Consider the following 21086-nt stretch of genomic DNA (forward strand, 5'->3'; position numbering starts at 1 on the left):
TGACTATTTATACAAGGTATGGGCATGCCTCACACTGGGGGCACATCTGACTATTTATACTGTGGAAGGGGCTATACTGGGGAGGGGGCTTATATGTGACTCAATCACTTTTTCCTGGGGAAAAGTGGGTACCTCGGCTTATCTGCTGGTCAGCAAGTATACAAAGTATTAGCATTTCCTTGATAATCCCTGATAGATTTGCAAGATTCTGATTTGATGGGTACACTTCCTGTTTTAGCATATGCACAGCAAATCTGTCACCTGATCAAACTGATTGCATGCTACTCATACTCACGCATATCACTACCAAGAAGTAACACGTTCCTTTGTCATATCAAGGAGACATGGGCAGGTACTGTTTAAACAGATTGTAAGCTCTTCTGCGCTAGTTGAAAAGAATTAGGAAGATGGGAACTTTTATCAGCACACATACAGCTTATAAACAGTAAAACATTGTGCCACAGTCTATAAATTAACCTCCCTGGCGGTAAGCCCGTGCTGAGCACGGGCTATGCCGCCGGGAGGCACCGCTCAGGCCCCGCTGGGCCGATTTGCATAATTTTTTTGTTGCTACACGCAGCTAGCACTTTGGTAGCTGCGTGTAGCATCTGATCGCCGCCGCTACCTGCCGATCCGCCGCTATTCGTCGCGCCGCGGCCGCCCCCCCCGACCCCATGCGCTGCCTGGCCAATCAGTGCCAGGCAGCGCTGTGGGGTGGATGGGAGTCCCCTTTGACGCCACGACGTCGATGACGTCGGTGACGTCATCCCGCCCGTCGCCATGGCGATGGGGGAAGCCCTCCAGGAGATCACGTTCTTTGAACAGGATCTCCTGATCTCCGATCGCCGGTGGCGATCGGAGGGGCTGGGGGGATGCTGCTGAGCAGCGGCTATCATGTAGCGAGACTTTGTCTCGCTACATGAAAAAAAAAATTTTTTCAAAAACACTACTTTGCTGCCCCCTGGTGGATTTTTTTAAACCGCCAGGAGGGTTAAGCTTATAGCAACTGTCCATCAAACGCTGGGATCGCTGCAGGAAGTCCAGTTTAGGATGAAATACTGTAAAAGGTACTGCTGCACTCTCCAGACCTGCAATACATATGAACTCCACATAGGGTAATACCGTTCAGATTATACAATAGGTACTTTCAACTCCTCCACATCACCAGTGGCTTGTGCTCCCCGAGTGACAATCTCTGCAATATACCCGCCTCGCCTCTCTCTAGATGCTCACCAGATCTGAGCCACCTCAGCTTTCAGATGGATCTTAAGCGGAATAATAAGCAGCTCTCTCGACTCTGTAGGGGGAAGTAAGGAACTCCACATAGGGTAATACAGTCCAGATATCAACACAGATTGTGCATCACAGCCATCAAAAACTCCACGGTGTCACCAAGTGAATGTGTCACTCCACACACTGCAAGCCACACTTCTCACCAGATATGGCCCACCTCTGGATTCAGGTGGAAACTGCGTTTAAGATACTTCCAGTTAAAACCACGAACACTGCCTCTTTCAAGGTATTCCCTTTAATCCAGTTAAAAATCTCAATAAAAACATAAACAAAGGAAATGCCACATAGCGTGATATTGTCATCAAAATGCCTCTGTGCGCTAAATGATCTCACTTACGCATCCAGAGAGTTTTCCAGCATATCATATACATCAGCATGCCAATGCCGATCTGCCAGGTAAGGAGTGCCTTTCGGGTCTCCGTGCTCTCAGATGTTCGCGCCGTCCCGCTCCGCTCCCGTCCCGCTCGTCGTGCGCAGACTAGGAAGCGGACCGGCTGGTCTATATTGCTGTGCACGACTGTTAACCCTGCGGCTGAAGGGAAGGAGCGGAGCGGGACGGCACAGACATCTGAGAGCGCGGAGACTCGAAAAGCACTCCTTACCTGGCAGATCGGCATTGGCATGCTGATGTATATGATATGCTGGAAAACTCTCTGGATGCGTAAGTGAGATCATTTAGCGCACAGAGGCATTTTGACAGAGGCAAATTTGACATCACCCAGCAGGGATGGATCAATAACCTATCGCCTGCTATTGGCTGATAAGAACACATGATAGTATGACAAGCACAGTCTTTACTGCGCATGCACTGGAAAATTCAGTTTTCCAATGACCTGTTCCCTTGTTTTTAGGAGAACATTGTTTTCTGTTCCCTGGCTATTGTTTACCTTTAGGAGATATGAAAACACTCCATGTTTATCCCACAAGGCCTGGAAATTTTTACGTCGAGCTTGATATCTATTCTATGGCCTTGGGAGTCACAGCACAATGTTCTACTGAACATCAGAACTGTAATTCCTCCAAATGTCTTTATTTCTCTCTAAGATAAATTCTCTTTAAAGAGACACTCTGCAGAGCAAATCCTTTTACTAAACCAGTAATGTAAAGTGACTGAGGTCCCGAATTCAAGCATATCATACTTAAATTTTAATAGGATGCTTATTATCATGTCCCCATTCATCCAATGCCCTGGAAGTATTTGAGAGCAGCTGTAAAGATTCAATCCCAGGTCCTTCATCTACAATTCAAAGCGCTCCCTTTTGGGATTTCAAGCACTCCCAGGATCTTCACAAAGATCATGACAGAAGTAGCAGCCTTTGTAAGAATGCAGAAGATTATTCTAATCCCTTATCTAGACGATCTTCTGATAGCTGCGAAAATGAAGGAAATTCTCCAAGACCATATTTAGATTGTGCTTGGAGTTCTGAAGGACCTGGGATGGATTCTGAATGTACAGAAATCACATCTAAATCCGGGGCAGGAAAATACTTTTCTGGGAGTCTCACTGAATTTGACCTTGCAGATCTCCTGTTTGCCAGAAAAGAAAATAGATCCTTTGATCAAAAGTACACAGGCAATCCTGAGAGCAAAGTCTGTCACAGTAATGCTGGGCATACACGGGTCGACTATGAGCCGGAATCGAGCCAGCGGCTCGATGCCGGCACGGCCCCGCGGCCGGCCAGATCGATTCCCGCTCGTCCTCGCGGGCACTTCTTTATCTGTGGGTCGTTTTTTCTTTTGTCCTGCCCGCCGGTATCGAGGGCGGAATCGATCCGGCGGGTCATCGGACAAGTCGGATATTATCAATTGAGCCATCAGCGGCTCGATTGATAATGAAAAACGACCCGTGTATGCCCAGCATTAGACAAGCTATCTGTCTCCTAGGGAAATTTTCAGCCTGCATCCCAGCTGTAGCTTGGGCCCAGGCAAGGTACAGAATATTTCAACTGACAATACTGCGTCAGTGGTCGGGCAAACAGGAGGATCTAGAGAAAACAATCTGGTTGTCAGATCCAGTGAGACTCTCCCTAAACTGGTGGACTTCCAAACCTGCAAAAAGGCGTAAAATGGATAAATCACGATCCACTTGTCATCACAACAGACGCAGGTCTCTGGGGATGGGGAGCGCATCTGAAATAGTATTGCATACAGGACAGTTGGTCTCCCCTAAAGAAAAAGTTCTCAAACCACAGGTAATACTTTGTGATCTGGAAGGCTCTTCAGAAATGGGAAGATCTGCTATCGGACAGAAATGTGATCATCCAGTCAGACAATCAGATGGCTGTTGCTCGCATAAACAAGCAAGGGGGGACATTCAGTCCACCTCTGATATCTCTCTCTCTCTCTCTCTCTCTCTCTCTCTCTCCAGATATTCTGCTGGGCAGAGAACAGGGTTCTTTCTTTGAAATCGGTTCACCCCACAGGAAAGGACAATGTTCTGGCAGATTGGTTGAGCCGCAAACAAATTATTCATGGTATCATCCTGATTTAAAACTTCTTGCAAATTATTCAGAGCAACTGGTGTCTGAACAAGGATGTATTCAGGACGATTTGCAACAAATGGGGTCTTCTATCCTTAAACCTGTTTGCTGCATGGGACAATGCTTTTCTCCCCAGATTCTGCTCCCTCAACCCCAGGAGTTTCCCAGTATGTGTAGATGCATTCTTGCTGGACTGGAGAGAGCATTTGCCTTAAATCTATTAGGGAGGGTTCTGCAAAAGGTTGTAAGAGATCAGGCCACAGTAACCCTGATTGCTCCAGATAGGTCAAAAAAGGCCTGGTATCCTTTACTACTCTCCCTGACGATAGAAGATCCAATGATCCTACCAGATTCAGATCATCTTCTGAAGCAGAAACAAATGAACCATCCTACAGTGGCCAGGCATGACTTTTGAACAGAGGCCTATCAGGGAAACTTTGCTGCACACCAGGAAACCTGTCACTTCTACAATTTATTTAAGAGTCTGGAAACTTTTTAGTGAATTCAACAATAATACTTCGGAAAACCTAATTAATTTTTCTATTCCCAATATTCTAGATTTCCTGCAGAAAGGCCTAGATATGGGTTTAAAGTTGAACACCCTGAAGGCGAAACTTGCAGTCTTGGGTGCTTGCTTTGATGTTCCTTTCACGTCCAATTCTTTGATTAAAAGGTTTATCAAAGCAGTGAAAAGGAAGTCTGTAGTGAAAAAACTACTGTTCCTCCGTGAGACCTAAATTTAGTTTTAAATTCTATTATTCAGTTTCCCTTTGAGCCTTTGGATCAGATATCCAGTAATAAAAATAGAAAAATATTTCTGTGTTAAAATACAAGACAAACGCCAACCAAGTGAGGAGATAATGTGTTTCCATAGCAACAGAAACACAGGATATGACCTGTGTAGCTAGATTTTTGCAGAAAAAATTACGGAGAGGTCCACTGTCAAAGTCAAAATGTCAGGTTGAGTAAATTAATAATTTCCTGTTGCTGCATGCATTGTGTGAGTAAACTGTGGTACTGGTGGCTTCCAGGGACGTAACAATAGACCCTGCAAGGGATGCAGCCGCAGGGGGGCCCAGAAGCCACAGGGGGCCCAGTCCTGAGAGATGACAATTAAAGGCAAGGAGGGAAAAAATTATGCTCTTTGCACAGTTGTTCTAATGACTGCATCTGCTCAGCCACCGATAAGGAATCATACAATGTTTTGCAGACAAAGATTTGTAGACAGTCCCTATTCAGTGTTCAGCAAGGTCTTGTGTAAAGCCTGCTCTACCCCTCCCCAACTGCTGTGTCCTGTAGTGATACTTGAGAAGACTGGGCATGGAGAGAAGGTGGGGGGGGGGGGGGGGCCCATTCAAAGTTTTGCAGGGGGCCCCGTGATTTATAGTTACACCCCTGGTGGCTTCCTCTGTGTCTGAGAGCCTACCTACCATTGGTACCAGTAGTTCTGCGTCTGCGCAGTCCGCTCCGGCCCACGTGGCGGTGATTGACAACGCCACTCATGCAGGCGCAGTACAGGCCGACCTGGTGGTTGCCCTGGCGTCATCGCCGGGGACCGGGACGGAGATGCGGCGAACGGCTGCGGGGAGAGCTGCGGCGAGGGACATGCTGGGAGCTTGGGGCTGGAGGAAGCCCCCGGTAAGTAGCACTTATTTTATTAAATTATCCCTGATGACTCCTTTAATAATATTATTTGACCAGAAATACTTATCTTTAATTAATGATCCCCTATTGCCAATATCTTTGGAAATGGTCCCATGCCAGTATCCTCTGGGAAGTAAGGCAATCACCAGGGAAAGCATCTTTAAAAGTGCTGCCCGGGCTCCCTATTGGTCCTTTAACAAATCAATGAGAATTCTCCCTGTGGAGGAGGATTCCTATTGGTTAAGGGACCAATAGGAAGCCCCAGCAGAACACTTTTAAAGATGAGTTGCTGGGGCTTGCTATACTGCAATTCTTGGTTCCTACGAACAACTGACTAACCGCCCATATGGAGGCCCCAAATCCTCTACACAACCTACACAGGCTATGGTGACAACGTGGAGGGCATGGAGGGCCAGGCGGATCATTCAGGAACAGCATTATCAGTCCGCCGACATTGCATACACACGCACTACAGTCTGCTGAAAACTCGCCCAGCGGGAGGTGCCGACGGACCCGTCATTGGCTGCTGTCGTGCGTGTGTACGCACCTTTAGCCAGCTGGTGCATGGCCTGAGATCCCAGAGCAGTAACAGAACAGCAAAGGTCAGAGTCTTTATTATGTTATGCAGAGTAATCAAGCAGCTCAGGGTGACCCAAACCACTAGGAATGTAAAGGGGGATGAAAGAGATCGGAAAGCCCTCCTACTAAAAAGCAATGTTTGGTGCAATTAGGCATTGTTCTACTCAGCAGGAGATAAACAGAAGACAATGCACCAGAGATAATGACCATTCTCTTCAGAAAATAATCTAATTATGCATTATAATAGAAAATCTAACAGAAAAATCTAACAGAAGAATCTAATGCTGGATACACACGGTGCGTTCGTGCACTCGATTTTCCCGTCGATTCCCGTCGATTCGTTTATTTCCAACATGTCCGATTTGGATTTCGATGGATCGTTAGGTCGATTCACATGCAAAGTATGCCGAATCGACCTAACGATCCATCGAAATCCAAATCGGACATGTTGGAAATAAACGAATCGACGGGAATCGACGGGAAAATCGAGTGCAAGAACGCACCGTGTGTATCCAGCATAACAGAAAATTGTATGGTGTATTCCTAGCATAATACAAAAGACCACATGGGATGGGGCAATTGTAACTAATGTTGCTGTTTATTTTAAAGACATCAGTTTGAGGCTACTGCAGTGCTGATTATGATATGTGTCTCAGTTGGCCAATGAGATCTGTGGTGTGAAAAGCTTAGTGTATTTGCTTCAGATTGGCCCTTGCGGAGCAGGAGTCTGGAAAGCTTATACTAGGAGTGAACAGGTTACTCTGTATAAGCTTATACAAGGTGACATTTACTCAGTCTATCACTCTGTGAACCATCCCCTGGTACTTCAGTTGCTGCACCCATGCATGTCCTATTGAGGCAGCGTCATCAGAGTTCAGGGGTATTCCTGAATTTGCCAGGGGCTTCCTCCAGTCCCTGAGCTTCCTCTGGGTCCCCTTCGTTCTGCCGTTGGCTCCATTACCTGCATGACTGCGCATGTACATGTGTCCGTCTTGATTGCGCTCCAGTAGCAGGGACTGTTCTGCGCATGTGCGGTTGGTTCTCAAAAGAATGAACAGCACATGCGTAAAAACCCTCCATAATGGGAGTCCGATCAAGACCGGAGCACGGACGGGCCAGGGTAGGTAACGGAGCCACCAGCGGGAGAATGAGGGGACTCAGAGGATGCCAAGGGACCTCACGGACTACGGGAGGCTGGAGGAAACCCCAGGTGAGCTCAGTAATACATGTTTAACATCAACTCAGGTTCACTTTAAAATTATGGATTTGTTTATTGATGAACATTTTTAATGTCAGGATTTGTTAGCAATCTAATCTTTTAAGGTACCCCTGAACTGGGGGGAAAATCCCACAGATGAAATCCCATAATGAGCTAGATTACCTCTTACTTAGTGTTTTGGTGCTATCCCCCCCCCTCTCCCTCCCCCCCTTCCCTTTTCATATTCTATGGGATCCTCCAGGTGTATACTAAAACCAGGAAAGTCCCCCTAGCAGCAGATGACTCAGAATGCATATGTGCAAGTTCCAAATTGCGTGAGCACAGCGAAAGCAAGCAATTCTTTCAGGCTAAGTTCACAGTGGAACGTTAAAGTTGCACGATAATAACAAATTTAACGCAGACTAACGCACTGCAATAATAAATCAATGCGCCGTTCACAGTGCACACGTTGCGTTGTTGTATAACGCAACACGTTAAGAGAAAGTACTGCATGCAGTGCGTTATAATAATATAATAATAATAATCCGAACATTTGTATAGCGTTTTTCTCCTGTCGGACTCAAAGCGCTCAAGAGCTGCAGCCACTGGGACGCGCTCAAGAGGCCACCCTGCAGTGTTAGGGAGTCTTGCCTTGAACTCCTTACTGAATAGGTACTTGACCTAACCAGGATTCGAACCCTGGTCTCCCATGTCAAAGGCAGAGCCCTTAACCAGTACACTATCCAGCCACACAGTACACTATCCAGTTATACAGGACATTAGCTGTGTTAGTCTGTTTGCACATACTCAGTACTGACTTGGGAGCCTCCTTTTATTGCCTGTATGCTCTACTGTATCTGCTGTATGTGATGGTAATGCTGCGTTGCGACTTTTTTGCCGCATTGCGTTGTAAGTTTGCGTTGCAACTTTAACGTTGCATCGAAATGCAACGTCCCACTTTGACTCTAGCCTCACTGCAGGCACGGTTTCAAACTCATGCCTGCTTAGTTCAGAATCCCTCTGCAACTTTCAGAGGAACTTCCGGGAGTCTACGGAGATAAGAGCACCGTGCACAGGGAATGGGGGGGGGGACACCCTTAAGGACAATGAGCAGCCTCAGGACACTAAGTAAGGGCTGGTTCACACAGACGTCTGCCCCGCATTGGGACTCGGTGTTAAACTTTGTACTGGCTTTTACCGGCAGTTGCGCGAACGCGGTGTTCCGATCCCGATTTTGGTCGCCTGGCGTTCGAGGCGACCCTGGATGCTACATGTAGCGTCCTGAGGCGGTTAATCGCTGCACCTATTGTCCCTCTGTGGGGACGCAAAACTCAGACCGCAACTGAAAGCCACGGAAAGCCACTGAAAGCCAGAACAGGATGCCATTGAGACGCCGCCGAATGCGACGCTGCCGAAAGCTAGGCAGACGTCCGTGTGAAACAACCCTAAGAGGTAATGTAGCCAACCATGGACTTTAATCATTAGATAATGGTGTTTTACATGAGATTAACCAGAAATTCAATAAAATGGGAGCCACAGGAAGATAGCGTACAATGGCTAATGCATAGAGAGGAATGAGGATGTGTCACTCCGCTGCATGAAGGTAATGTATGACACTGTTGCTGCTCACTTCCCCTTGCCTGTGGGGTAAAGTTGGTGCACTGCAATCTTGTAAGTGTGTGTGGGAGGGAGAGGGAGGGATTAAACAGGGGGGCCCAGTCAGTGGAGTTTTGCTGGGGGGGCTGCTGGGATCACAGTACTACTGTCTCTTTGTGAACTTTAGGTGTTTTCTCATATTTTTTATGTCTTCCTTCCATTTCATATACTGTAGTTACACATTTTTTCAAAGACATTTGCCATGTTCAAATCAGGCAGCCAAAGTGTAGTCAGCAGATACATCTCTCCCAAAAAGCAAATAGAAAAGAAACCCAAAACACTTTTATCTGGCTCTGCAAACATTCCTAATAACAAAAATGGCCAACAGCTAATTATTTATTGTGTTGGGAACTAAATGAACCAGATTTTAAGTGTACCAGAGCTGAATAAAAGAAAAAGATTTATACATACCTGGGGCTTCCTCCAGCCCCATCCGCTCCTAACCGCCGACCTCCGCTGTCTGCAGCTCCGGTACGGAGTTCCGTCTCTTCAGCCATTCGGGGCCAAGAGAAGTGCACCCTCTACGTATCTCTCTAGCAGCTGCTGGAGAAATACGCAAACAGCACACTTCTCTTACGTCAGACTGGCCGCAACTGACAGAAGTAACGGGACTCGGTACCGGAACTGAAGACAGCAGAGGACGGAGGCGTGAGAGCGATCCGAGCGGATGGGGCTGGAGGAAGCCCCAGGTATGTATAAATCATTTTCTTTTATTCAGCTCTGGTTTTCTTTAAGGTCACACTGGCATGGCTGCTTAGTTTTAACTTTACAGTTAGAATTTAACACCTAACAGAGTGAGACTCCAGGGACGTTCTATATACCATTGTTATTACACATACAAAAGATGGTACCAAACATGCAATACAGGGTACCAAAGGGCAATGTAGACATTGTGAAGGATGACACTACATAAGACATTAATTAAAGGGCTCCAATGGGACATCAGAAATAAGCACAGGAGGCATCAGGTGTCATTGGGGGGGTACTAGTATAAGGAGTGGCCAGGTTCTGCCCTAGACTTTTACTGGCCCTATGATGAGCATAAGTAAAGCTACATTAGCCAGGACAATCTGTCCAAATGGACTGCAGGAGAGACTTTTGAAGTAAAAAATGCTTGCGCAGTTTAAAGGGAACCTGAATGAGAGGTATATGAAGGCTGCCATATATATTTCCTTTTAAACAATACCAGTTGCCCGACAGTCCTGCTGATCTCTTTGACTGCAGTAGTGTCTGAATCACACACCTGGAACAAGCATGAAGCAGCTAATCTTGCCAGATTTTTGTCAGAATCATGCTTGTTGTGCGTCAGTGGCTGAAAATATTAGGCAGAGGATCAGCAGGAAACCAGGCAACTGGTTTTGTTTAAAAGGAAATAAAAGATGGCAGCCTCCATATCTCTCTTACTTCAGGTTCTCTTTAAAGGGAACCTAAAAAAAAGAGCTTAATTTACCTGGGGCTTCTACCAGCCCCCCTGTGCATGCGCCATCATGGAAAGATACTCCAGTCCCCACAGCAACTGAGTTTCGTTTGCAGATACTGGGCAAGTTGATGGCCACTGTGCCTGTGTCTCCCTGGCTGTGCACATCCTCGATCATGCTCCCATCACTGGAATCGTCCTGCGCACGCACAGTAGGATATCTTCAAGTACTGCACATGAGCAGGACGCTTCTGGCTTCAGCAGTATGATCGAGTATGCGCACAGTTAATGTATGACATTGGCACAGTGGCCATCCTTGGCTGAGGGATATGGAGGCTGCCATATTTATTTACTTTTAGACAAAACCAGTTGCCTAGCTTCCTGCTGATCTTCTATCACTAATATTTCTAGCCACAGACCCACAAGCAACAAGATTAGCTTCATGCTTGTTTTAGGTGTGTGTTTCAGACTGCAGCCAAAGAGATCAGCAGCACAGGGTGGCTGCAGGGGACTGGAAGAAGCTCCAGGTAAATTAAACTCCTTTTTTTATGTTCACCAGGTTCCCTTTAAATCTACCTACTGCAGAGACAGTACAGAACCTCAAGAGCATCGTCACGTGTTGCCAGCTCCATCGTAAGAATTGTATTCTGTAAAACAGCCACTAGATGTCGCCTGTGATCTCTGTGGTTTTGTACAATGAAATAAATGCCTTGTGTGAGGGAGCTCTTTTTGCAATTTCCCGCTAGTTAGAGGTTACAGTGAGCCCACCGCGGGTTGCCAGAAAGGACAGAGCTTTGCAATTTGCATAGGACGCCCCCCAGCAGCAGGTGCAGAGGGGACCGCGGTGACTGCATACACTGGGCGTGTTAGTTCTGAGGATAGGAGGATGGTGACTTTGGAAGTGTAATGTGAGCCTGCGAGTCCCTGGACATGGCTGGAAGACATTTCCTGGGGTTTTTAAAGAAAATATTTCCTTTAGTTTCATCTCTGATGCCTGTTCAGCTCGTGGAGCCTCTGCAGCAGGAAACCTCCATAGAAGGAGCGGATCAACATACAGATCCAGCATCAGCCTCGTCTGCAGCGCATCTGACCTGGTGAGTGCCAGCCGTGCCCCTCTGCCCACCTATACGAGACGTACTGCTGCCAGCCTGGGCATTGCTACGCGAGGGCGTAATATAACAAGATCTCCGTCTGAGTATATGTGCTTAAATTCCCTCACTTTTATAGATTAATGCATTACAACGTAGATCATTGCGTAGTATCATCATCACTGTACTAGACCAGTGCAGGTTGTAGCACGTGGTACACTCCCTCTAGATCAGTTACATGGGACCCCCTCAAACCTTCCCCAGTGCTTGACACTCCTCCCCTAGATCAGTGCATGGCACCCCTCTTTAGCAGTTCAGTGAAGGGTCCCCAGTCAGTGCATGGCATCCCTCCTCTAAAGCAGTGTATGATGCCGCTCCCCTCCCCAGGTCAGTGCTAGGGTTGCCAGGTCGGCTGATGGAGAAAACCGGACTAGGGGTGGAGTTAGGGGCGGAGTCAGAAGCGCACTTTTATGTAGAGTGGGGCTAAGCAATGGGCTTTTTTTTAAAAAAAATTTATAGTATTTATATCGCACTGACATCTTCTGCAGCACATTACAGAGTACATAGCCATGTCACTAACTGTCCTCACCAGTAGTACTGGTCCAGTGCACATAAGAGACAGTTTTTCACCAGTAACTGCACATAAGAGACAGCTTTTCACCAGTAAATGCACATTATAAGAGACACCTTTTCGCCAGTAAATGCACATAATAAGAGACAGCTTTTCCCCAGTAAATGCACAAGAGACAGCTTTTCCCCAGTAAATGCACATAATAAGACACAGCTTTTCACCAGTAAATGCACATAATAAGACACAGCTTTTCACCAGTAAATGCACATAATAAGAGACAGCTTTTCACCAGTAAATGCACAAAAGAGACAGCTTTTCACCACTAAATGCACATAATGACAAACAGCCAGTGTTCCCAGTATATGTAGCCAGGGATATATGTGCCCAGTATATGTAGCCAGGGGGTATATATGTCCCAGTATATGTAGGCAGGGGTGTAAATGTCCCAGTATATGTAGCCAGGGGGTATATGTGCCCAGAATAGGTAGCCAGGGGGTATATGTGCCCAGAATAGGTAGCCAGGAGCTATATGTGCCCAGAATAGGTAGCCAGGGGCTATATGTGCCCAGAATAGGTAGCCAGGGGCTATATGTGCCCAGAATAGGTAGCCAGGGGCTATATGTGCCCAGAATAGGTAGCCAGGGGCTATATGTGCCCAGAATAGGTAGCCAGGGGCTATATGTGCCCGGAATAGGTAGCCAGGGGCTATATGTGCCCGGAATAGGTAGCCAGGGGCTATATGTGCCCGGAATAGGTAGCCAGGGGCTATATGTGCCCGGAATAGGTAGCCAGGGGCTATATGTGCCCAGAATAGGTAGCCAGGGGCTATATGTGCCCAGAATAGGTAGCCAGGGGCTATATGTGCCCAGAATAGGTAGCCAGGGGCTATATGTGCCCAGAATAGGTAGCCAGGGGCTATATGTGCCCAGAATAGGTAGCCAGGGGCTATATGTGCCCAGAATAGGTAGCCAGGGGCTATATGTGCCCAGAATAGGTAGCCAGGGGCTATATGTGCCCAGAATAGGTAGCCAGGGGCTATATGTGCCCGGAATAGGTAGCCAGGGGGTATATGTGCCCGGAATAGGTAGCCAGGGGCTATATGTGCCCGGAATAGGTAGCCAGGGGCTATATGTGCCCAGAATAGGTAGCCAGGGGCTATATGTGCCCAGAATAGGTAGCCAGGGGCTATATGTGCCAAGAGAATAGGTAGCCAGGGGCTATATGTGCCCAGAATAGGTAGCCAGGGGCTATTTGTGCCCAGAATAGGTAGCCAGGGGGTATATGTGCCCGGAATAGGTAGCCAGGGGCTATATGTGCCCAGAATAGGTAGCCAGGTGCCCCCCACCCCCCCCCCCCCCCGCAGGAGAAGAACAGTGCAGAGAGAGAGCTGGGAGCAGCGGTGGAGAAGGGGGGCAATCTCCCCCCCCCCTTGCCTTCCCTTACCTTAGGGTGCTGTCTCTCTCCCCTGCTGTCTCCTCCATCATGTGCAGCAGGCTGGCGGGTGGCGGGCGGAACTTACCTCGGTCGCAGGCGCCGGAAGTTCGGGTCCCGCAGCCGCTGAGAGAGATTTGACTCAAAAAAGATCCGGATCAAAGATCCGAAACATTCATGAGCCGGACAACACTATTCAGACTGATAGTGTTGTCCGGCTCATGAATGATTCGGATCTTTGATCCGGATCTTTTTTGAGTCAAATCTCTCTCAGCGGCTGCGGGACCCGAACTTCCGGCGCTGGAGCGACACAGAGGTAAGTTCCGCCCGCAGCCACCCGCCAGCTTGCACTTCATATTGGAGGAGACAGCGGGGGAGAGAGAGCACCCTAAGGTGAGGGAAGGGGGGGGAGATTGCCCCCCTTCTCCACCGCTGCTCCCAGCTCTCTCTCTGCTGCGCTGTTCTCCTCCTGCGCTGCGGGGGGCGCTAAAACCGGACAACTTAATTGTCCGGTTTAGCATGTTTTTTTACACCGGACACAGGGGCCAAAAACCGGACTGTCCGGTGTAAAACCGGACACCTGGCAACCCTAGTCAGTGCATGGCACCCCACCTTAGCAGTTCAGTGAAGGGTCCCCAGTCAGTGCATGGCATCCCTCCTCTAGATCAGTAGCACCCCCTGTAGATCAGTGCATGGCACACCTTCCCCTATGTCATTGCATCGCATCCCTCCTGTAGATCAGTGCATGGCACACCTCCGCCTAGATCAGTGAATGACACCCTTCCCGTAGGTCATTGCATGGCACCCCTCCCGTAGATCAGTGCATGGCACCCCTCCCGTAGATCAGTGCATGGTACCTGCCCCCCTTGATCAGTGTATGGCACCTGTCCCCCTTCATCAGTGCATCGCACCGCTCCCATAGATCAGTGCATGGCATCCCTCCCATAGATCAGTGCATCTCACCGCTCCCATAGATCAGTGCATGGCACCGCTCGCATAGATCAGTGCGTGGCACCCATCCTGCGGATCAGTGCATGACAACCCTCCCATAGAGCAGTGCATGGCACCCCTCCTGTAGATCAGTGCATGGCACCCCTCCTGTAGATCAGTGCATGGCACCCCTCCCGTAGATCAGTGCATGGCATCCCTCCCGTAGATCAGTGCATGGCACCCCTTCCGTAGATCAGTGCATGGCATCCCTCCCATAGATCAGTGCATGGCACCCCTCCCGTAGATCAGTGCATGGCATCCCTCCCGTAGATCAGTGCATGGCATCTCTCCCACTAGAGCAGTCCATGCCATTCCTTCCCCTAGATCAGTGCATGGCATCCCTCCCATAGATCAGTGCATGGCATCCCTCCCACAGATCAGTGCATGGCATCCCTCCTCTAGAGCAGTGCATGGCATCCCTCCCCTAGAGCAGTCCATGCCATTCCTTCCCCTAGATCAGTGCATGGCATCCCTCCCATAGATCAGTGCATGGTATCCCTCCCCTAGATCAGTGCATGGCATCCCTCCCATAGATCAGTGCATGGTATCCCTCCCCTAGATCAGTGCATGGCATCCCTCCCATAGATCAGCGCATGGTATCCCTCCCCTAGAGCAGTCCATGCCATTCCTTCCCCTAGATCAGTGCATGGCAACCTTCCCCTAGAGCAGTGCATGGCATCCCTTTCTTAGATCAGTTCATGACACCCTTCTCTCTAGATCAGTGCATGGCACCCCTCACGTAGATTAGTACACGGTACTCCTCTCCTTAAATTTAGTGCATGGTATCCCTCCCTTTGGTCAGTGTATCCCCCTCCCAGATCAGTCATGACAACCTTTCCCCCAGATCAGTGCCCAGCATCTCTTGCCTAGATGAGTCTAAATCTATACCGTTGTGACTCTCCAGGGTCCAACAGTGCCCTGGCAATGGCAAATGTTGCCAAGGTAAGCCTGGTAACACCATCTAGGCATGTTACCCAAAACAATTGCTGGTGGTTTTGTAGTAATTGCTGTACAGGCACACTGTTCGTCAACTGGCCAAACTACATGGCTGTGGAGAGGGAACTTAAAGGACAACTGTAGTGAGAAGAATATGGAGGCTGCCATATTTTTCCTTTTAAACAATACCAGTTGCCTGGCACCCCTGCTGATCTATTTGGCTGCAGTAATGTCTGAATAACACCAGGAACCAGCACGCAGCTAATCTTGTCAGATCTGACAATAATGTCAGAAACATCTGATCTGCTGCATGCTTGTTCAGGGGCTATGGCTAAATGCATTAGGAGCTGAGGATCTGCAGGACAGCCAGGCAACTGGTATTGCTTAAAGAGTAACTGTTAGCCCCCAAAGTGAAATTTAAATCTGTACAGCAATGTTTTATTTAGTATTAAAGTGATCAAAAAAGCCAATGCGTTCTGCAAAAATCAATATAATTTTGCTACTATGTAGCCTTTTGCCCACGCTAATGACGCAAAGCCGCATATCAGATACTGATGACGAGCATGCAGAGCATGCCTATGTTTGCCCGACCCCCCTCTCCCCCCCAGGACCAGGTGCCGATCTATTTGCACCACAAACAGCTGACCGCTCTGACACGGAGACAGAGCGGCAGCACTTCCAGCGGGAGCACCGCAGAGCAGCCGCCGCCGAGTCACATGTGAGAGAATCACATGTGAGAGATGCACGGCGGCGGCTGCTCTGCGGTGCTCCCGCTGGAAGTGCTGCCGCTCTGTCTCCGTGTCAGAGCGGTCAGCCGTTTGTGGTGCAAATAGATCGGCACCTGGTCCTGGGGGGGAGAGGGGGGTCGGGCAAACATAGGCATGATCTGCATGCTCGTCATTAGTATCTGATATGCGGCTTTGCGTCGTTAGCGTGGGCAAAAGGCTACATAGTAGCAAAATTATATTGATTTTTGCAGAACGCATTGGCTTTTTTGATCACTTTAATACTAAATAAAACATTGCTGTACAGATTTAAATTTCACTTTGGGGGCTAACAGTTACTCTTTAAAGGAAATAAATATGGCAGCCTCCACATACCTCTCGCTACAGTTGTCCTTTAAGAGATGTATGTGTGACTCTTCACTGCGGGAACTTCCTTGGAATTTCTGCAGGGAACAAACCACATTGAACAAGGCAATCCCTCCAGGTGGATGGCAGGGAAGGAAAGTAGTGGCATTGCCAGACACCTTTACACATTTTCGTTTTCCTGCCAAAACAACCAGGGAAGATCTAATGTGTAACTAGACCGTAGGGTCGGCACTCCAATAACAGCAAAACTGGCAATAATTATTGACTGGAAGATAGTACACGATATGTGTGTGATCAGGGCTGCGGAGTCAGTTCAAAAATCTTCCGACTCTTACTCCTCAGTTTATGAAACCTCCGACTCCAACTCTGACTCCGGGTACCCAAAATGGCTCCGACTCCTTGACTCCGACTCCTTAGTCTAATACTTACCAGGGCTGTGGATTTAGTACAAAATCATCCGACTCCAGACTCCTCAGTTTGTGAAATCTCCGACTCCGGGTACACAAAATTGCTCCGACTCCTCGACTCCGACTCCACAGCCCTGTGTGTGATGCAGCGTTCTCTAAGTGACTGGATGCAAAAATCAGTGAATTGGTAGTGAGAGATTTCACTTGGCACGGCTGCAGTGAAAACGTCTTTCAGTTTGCATGTGCAATACTTTGTAATAAAAAAAACTGTCACATACTGTGTTCAAAGATAGTTAAATACAGTGAATGCAGACACTGGTGAGAGCCTGATGGCCATTTCACACTAAAGGGGTCTGCTGGCGTTTCCGATTTGGCCGCGGCTCCTATTATGCTGCCACAGCCAGAATCGCTAATTCACGGCTATAGTGATTTGGCTGCGTGCTGCAGAAATCAGCAGCATGCAGTCCAGATTCATATTTCAGCAAAGCCATGGAAAAAATAGGCGGCGTTTTCCCTCCCCTCAGGCCTTTGTGGAAACGCTGCAGGTTTGTGCGGAATTCAGCACTAGTGGAAACGGGCCTGAAGTGGCGCTTCCTCCGAGGCTATGTAGTACACAGCCTCAGAGGAAGGTGAAGTCAGGCAGGAAAACACTTCCTATTCCTGTGATAGCAAGCCTTTCAGAGACCGAATGCCCAAACTGCAACTCAAAACCCACTTATATATTGCAAAGTGCCAACATGGCAATTTAACTTGAATGCTGAGGTATAGGTAGCTAGAGGAACCCATCAGTATTAGGAAGCCTTAGGTAGCCCCCCTGTATGGGTAGCCACAGGGGCCTCCAGTACTATATAAAGTAGCTCCCAGCATAGGTAGCTAGATGTGCCCCCAGTGGAGGTAGCTAGACGTTGTTCCCCAGTTTAGGTAGTCAGATTACCTCCCCAGTTCAGGTAGCCTCCCTAGTAAAGGTAGAAAGAGGGACCCCCGGGATAGGTAGCCAGAAGTAGTTCCCCTTCCCCCATAGCCAGATGTGCCCCTCCCCAGTATAGGTAGGAAGCATTAGCCCCTCCAGTATAGATAACAAGAGGCACCCTTAATGTAGGTAGCCAGATGTTCCCCCTAGTGTAGACAGATTGAAGTAGCCCCAAGTATAGGTAGCAAGAGGGGCCTGCTGCAGACCCCCTTTTTACAGGGTCCCGATGCTACTAGCTAGGGTGACAGCACACTGCGGTGCGATTCTGGGCGGCATGCCTCAGTTTTCTGAAGCGTGCACCTGAATCCATTTAGCTGCGCATTGCACGGTTGAGCAACTTGGATGCATGCTGGCATCACAAGTGCTGGTGTACGTCTTGCAGGAAACAAGTGTCATGACACTCTGCTGCCCTTCCCTTTTTGCTGCTAGTCGTGTTTTTTCATGCACATGTGCAGTGGGATCCTTTTTCTCCTGCTACGTCGTCGTGTTTTCTCCAGGTCTGTGGAGTCGGTACAAAAATCATCCGACTCCTCAGTTTATGAAAGCACTGGCTCCAACTCCGAAACCCAGGTACCCAAAATGGCTCCGAGTCCTCAACTCCGACTCCATAGTCTTATACTTACCAGGGCTGTGGATTTGGTACAAATACTATCCGACTCCTCAGTTTATGAAACCTCCGACTCCAGGTACTCAAAATGGCTCAGACTCCTCAACTCCGACTCCACAACCCTGGTTTTCTCACGCGAGTGCGCAGTGCAGATCAACTTAAAGGCATACTCAGGCAGAAAAAAATATGAGTTTTACTCACCTGGGGCTTCTACCAGCCCCCTGCAGCCATCCTGTGCCCTCACAGTCTTGATTGGATCCTCCTGTCCACCGCCGGCAGCTACTTTCGCTTTTGGCGAAAGGCCTGGCCGCGCGTCTGCTTCTTCGCGTTCCTATCCGCAATAGCAGGATAGAGGGCGCTATTGCAGACAGGAACGCGTAGAAGCAGACGCGTGGCCAGACCTGTCGGGCCTGTCGCCGAAAACGAAAGTAGCTGCCGGCGGGGGACAGGAGGATCCGATCGAGACTGCGAGGGCACAGGATGGCTGCAGAGGGCTGGTAGAAGCCCCAGGTGAGTAAAACTAATTTTTTTTTCTGCCTTAAGTGTCACTTTAAGATGCTTATATCTCCAAAAAATACAGCTACGCCTCATATACTCCCCAAATTTTTAGGGTATGGAGAGCCCCCCCCCCCAAACTGTCTGTGCAAAACTGCGCCCCCTCCCCCAACACTGCTGGTTTTCGAGATACTACATATGAACCTATCTTGTGAAAAAGTCAGGCTTGGGGCTGCAAATTGGCACAGAGGTAGCTTGGGGTCTCTTCCATACCTCAAAATTTGGGGTGTGTAGGAGGCCTACAATTTAAATAATTTGGGGTGAACTAATTGAGAATACACTGTGCATGCGCATAATGATGCACAGCGCAGTGATGTAGGTAGCAGATAGGGGGTGGTGAACCACTTCAGAGTCACTTTAAAATTCAGGAAGTATTAAGCTGAATACTCGCCACCCGACAGAGGAAAATGGATCCAGCGACGTCCCCCTCATGACGAGTGTTCCACGATCCATCTTCCGGCCGGCGGGAACACACGACGGGAAGTCAAACGATCGCGGTACTTTGCACTGAGTCATCTGAGATCTTAACCTGCCTGGCGTTCTATTAAGATCGCCAGGCAGGCTGCGGGAGGGTTTTTTTTTAATAAAAAAAAAACTATTTCATGCAGCCAACTGAAAGTTGGCTGCATGAAAGCCCACTAGAGGGCGCTCCGGAGGCGATCTTCCGATCGCCTCCGGCGCCCAGAATAAACAAGGAAGGCCGCAATGAGCGGCCTTCCTTGTTTTGCTTACATCGTCGCCATAGCGACGAGCGGAGTGACGTCATCGACGTCAGCCGACGTCCTGACGTCAGCCGCCTCCGATCCAGCCCTTAGCGCTGGCCGGAACTTTTTGTTCCGGCTACGCTGGGCTCAGGCGGCTAGGGGGGCCCTCTTTCGCCGCTGCTCGCGGCGGATCGCCGCAGAGCGGCGGCGATCAGGCAGCACACGCGGCTGGCAAAGTGCCGGCTGCGTGTGCTGCTTTTTATTTGAGCCAAATCGGCCCAGCAGGGCCTGAGCGGCAGGCTCCGGCGGTACTGGACGAGCTGAGCTCGTCCAGACCGCCCAGCAGGTTAAAGGACTACTGTAGGGGGTTAGGGGGAAAAAGAGTTGAACTTACCCAGAGCTTCTAATGGTCCCCCGCAGACATCCTGTACATGCGCAGCCACTCACCGATGCTCCAGTCCTGCCTCCGCTTCACTTCTGGAAATTCCGACTTTAAAGTCGGAAAACCACTGTGCCTGTGTAGCCGTGTCCTCGCTACCGCTGATGTCACCAGTAGTGTATTGCGCAAGCCCAGTACGGTCTGTGTGACATCAGTACGCTCCTGGTGACATCAGCAGGAGCGAGGACACGGCTCCGCAGGCACATTGGTTTTCCAACTTTAAAGTCGGAAATTCCAGAAGTGAACCGGAGCCGGGACTGGAGCATCGGTGAGTGGCTGCGCATGTACAGGACGTCCTTGGGGGGACCATTAGAAGCCCCGGGTAAGTTCAACTCTTTTTCCCCCTACTTCCCTACAGTAGTCCTTTAAAGATCCGTTCCGCCGTGACGGTAGTTATCGCTGCACGCCTCTAAATGACATTCGTGTGCCTGTACCCACATTGCGAGATTGCGGAAACAATTGTTTGTTACTCAAAATATCTCCAGTTGTTGAAAAAATAATCGGAAAAATCGCGTTGTGGGTACGGGCCTTTAGGACTGCATTATTGAGCAGATAGGCAGTTTGGGGCTGATTTAGAATGTTTGTAAGTTCGCTTATCCTTTAAAACTTTGTGAGAAAAGTAGAAATACAGCTGTCCCCAAAGTGCCCCCTCATCCCTCTCATCACTTGCTCAGAGCCTATATCTCTGCAGCCAAAGGTCTCCCTGGAAGTGACCCAGCTGCTCTGGTCTGTTTGCTGACAGCTTTGCGATAGCATGACCCTTCTAAAACACACAGTGTCACCAGTAACTTAAATAATGCAAGTCAGTCATTAACCAGTATGTGTATAGTCTAAAGCCATATAGAGGGCCACAATAAGCCCATTATACACAGCTGCACTGTGCCACTTTATTTAATTTTGGCTAAAGCTGATAGCCAGTGCCTCTAAACAGATCATCTGTGTTTCCCATGGGTGTCAAATGATCTTTTGGAGACTGGGAGAGATGGGATCATGAGGAAGGCGGTAGAGGAGGAGGAGGAGGGGTTGTGGC

General features: G+C 48.9%; 1 protein-coding gene across 1 annotated transcript in view; it reads left to right on the forward strand.

Moving 5' to 3' along the window:
- The first annotated feature begins 10991 nt into the window (after positions 1-10991).
- Positions 10992-21086, forward strand: part of RELL2 (RELT like 2) — a 76233-nt gene continuing 66138 nt past the window's right edge. Inside the window, exon 1 of the mRNA XM_068277709.1 lies at positions 10992-11361. The gene's annotated coding sequence lies outside the window, so the exon portion shown is untranslated. The remainder of the gene's footprint in view (positions 11362-21086) is intronic.

The sequence above is a fragment of the Hyperolius riggenbachi genome, chromosome 3 (genome assembly GCF_040937935.1).
Source record: "Hyperolius riggenbachi isolate aHypRig1 chromosome 3, aHypRig1.pri, whole genome shotgun sequence".
Taxonomy (NCBI): domain Eukaryota; kingdom Metazoa; phylum Chordata; class Amphibia; order Anura; family Hyperoliidae; genus Hyperolius; species Hyperolius riggenbachi.